The sequence below is a fragment of the Medicago truncatula genome, chromosome 2 (genome assembly GCF_003473485.1).
Source record: "Medicago truncatula cultivar Jemalong A17 chromosome 2, MtrunA17r5.0-ANR, whole genome shotgun sequence".
In the NCBI taxonomy this organism is placed as follows: domain Eukaryota; kingdom Viridiplantae; phylum Streptophyta; class Magnoliopsida; order Fabales; family Fabaceae; genus Medicago; species Medicago truncatula.
Genome location: NC_053043.1, coordinates 27,661,234 through 27,663,998, shown reverse-complemented (window position 1 = coordinate 27,663,998; position 2,765 = coordinate 27,661,234). Strand labels below are relative to the sequence as shown.

General features: G+C 32.3%; 1 long non-coding RNA gene across 1 annotated transcript; it reads right to left on the bottom strand.

Annotated features, from left to right (window-relative positions):
• Nucleotides 1-1,245: 1,245 nt before the first annotated feature.
• On the bottom strand, nucleotides 1,246-2,451 carry LOC112418091 (uncharacterized). The gene is made up of 2 exons (XR_003008375.2): nucleotides 2,139-2,451; nucleotides 1,246-1,908 (listed from the first exon to the last, which is right to left on the bottom strand). It is a non-coding gene; the product is annotated as an uncharacterized lncRNA (long non-coding RNA).
• Between the last annotated feature and the right edge of the window lie 314 nt (nucleotides 2,452-2,765).

Below are 2,765 nucleotides of genomic sequence, written 5' to 3'. Positions count from 1 at the left end.
AACTTATATAGGAAAAGGGCTTTAGTAGTATGAAGTTCTATCAGGAGATAAGTAAAGTTGGACCAAGAATTATTCTCATCTGAGCTCATTGGCCATTTGAGCTAAATCACATGCTTTAGTTCTATGGCCATTTGAGCTAAATCACATGCTTTAGTTCTATGGTTTTATTTTGATTAGATCTATTTGTTTTGAATTCTAGACGACATACAAAATAATTTTAGGATAAATAAACATGAAATTTAGTTCCTAAACTAATACTCTATCGCCAAAGTAGTCCCTAAGCTATCATCCAACTATTTAGTCCATAACACAACAAAATTGGTTATTTGTCATTATAGTTAATGTATTTAATTGATGTCTTTTTTCATAGTTTTAGGACTAAATTGATAAGAGATGTTGATAATTTATGACTGAATTGATTGTTTATTCATTTTATAGTATATCTTATGAATTCTAGTTGACATAAGAAACAACTAATTGTATGAGATGTATAGTTTGTATATATGTAAGGTAAAACATATTTGTTCGACCGGCTAAAACTTAGATGACTTAAGTAAATATTTACTTAGGTCAGATTAATATGTCATTTGTATTTCTTGAGACCACGATTTCTTAAGTAGGCTTCTGGTTACCCCTAACAACATTTCTTTAATCGGCTCAAAATTCATTTTCATACCTCAAAACACTACCAGAAAACTTGGACTTAGCAACGGCCAAATACCGCAAAATAGGCTAAAACCCATAGCAAACGATTTTCTGACGGGTTATGCGACGGTGAAAAAAGCCGTCGTAAAAATGGGGGTCGGAAAACTAAAAGCAAGGGATAATCATCTCTGTTACTCATTGCGGCGGTCCACATATGGTCGCAAACATAAAAAATTCGTCGCTAAAGCTCATAATTGGATATATTTAACCCAGCTTTCCGTCACAAATTACCGACGTAAACAAAATCCGTCACAAATTACCGACGTAAACAAAATCCGTCACAAATTTCTGAAGAAAAAAACCGTTGCAAATGACTGAGAGAATACTCCCTGTCGCAAATTATCTGGGAATATGATTAGAGTCACCGGGATGGCTGATGCTACTTTGCAATACAGATTTATGCCGTTGCAAATAACAATTTTATTTTTCCTTAAAAGCTCCCTCACAAACGATTCAAGATCTAACAATGCCCATCCGAAATTAAATGCTTGTAAACTTCCAATGCACAGAAATGATTCAAGAAAGAGGACATAAAAGTGATATCAATAACTCAATAGATGATTTTACAACTACACTTGGTGTGATTAAAATAATTCCACAGTAGCAATAAAATGCTTAAAAAGGAAAACCAAGAGATGGTTTTACATCTATATTTGGTCACATACAAAAACACATAAAATGCTTAAAAATTAAAATTGGCTTATTTTCATAGTAGCAATTCATGAATGGGTTTCTATAGTTGGTGTGAACAATTTCAATAAAGATAAATCTGAAGAGAAAAATATGAATAAGAGAACCTTAGCTCACCACGTCAATATAAGTCACATTAGGGACAAATTAACAATGTTGTGAAATTTACAACCATTTTCTTTGACTATCTATACTGAAGTATAAATTGCAAACATAACAGAAGTGTATTATGTAGAAAAGAACATGAAAAGAACAACAACAATAGAAAATAAGCTTTGACAAAGTCACCGTAAAAGCTACACCTTTTTTTAAATCACGGCGACTCATTGTGGTTTCAATAAACTCACCAAGCAAACTCTAAATAAGCTTCAATAGAAAATATACACGATATTAATAAATAGATGAAACCATATGACTGCGACTTATTAGAAACTTTCATGGGAGATAATATCATAGGTGCACAACAGCTCCAACCACCGCAACATCGACACCATCACCAGACTTTTAGCACCGCTGGTAAAAATTGAAAAACAAAAACAAAGAACCACAAATGTTAATCGATTGAAAACAAAATTCCAACAAACATAAACTTCGAAATAATTGACTACGGTGAGAATAGATCGCCAATAAGTGTAAATCGATTATGCCTCTTCAAAAAAAAAGGGTAAATCAATTATTGATATTAGGAAGGCGTGAGAATAGAGTGAAAAAGATGAAAGGGTGAGCAAAAAATTTAAAGGAACCTGTTTTCAATTGACTACAGTTGCAGGTGTATTGTTTTTCCTTCTCAAGAAGGATTTGAGATCTGCTTTGAATAATTAATTGGAAGAAGAAATTTCGTAAATCAAAGCCTCACCATCATGAATGAGTACACGAAGGAGAGGGACGTGAGATCGGAATTAAGAGAAGGAATGCAGAGAAAGAATTAGTGATGAAGGTTTTGGTTGATTGAGAGAGAGAGAGAAAGAGAGAGAGAGAGATAGAAGTCATGAGAATGTATGTGCATTGGAATAGTAAAAATATCACACTGATTTTTAGCATCGGTGAACAATTAGAGTTCCAATGGGGAAAATTCAAATTTGAATTGATGGTTGTGATGTGTGTAAGCCAGCATTAAGATATGATCAAATGGCTGATATGTTAATTGTGCCTAATGATAGAGATCTAATGGTCATGATTGTTTGGTGTAACGCCCGTTTCGAATTATTTAATTGAGTCTAGAAGTTATTTAGATGAGTTTATATTATATTTATATAATATATGTGTCATTTATACGATTTATATGATTGAGGTGGTTTTATATGATTTTATGAGGAGTTGTGACTTATTTTATTGTTTAATAAAATAAGATTTGAAAATAAAATAAATAT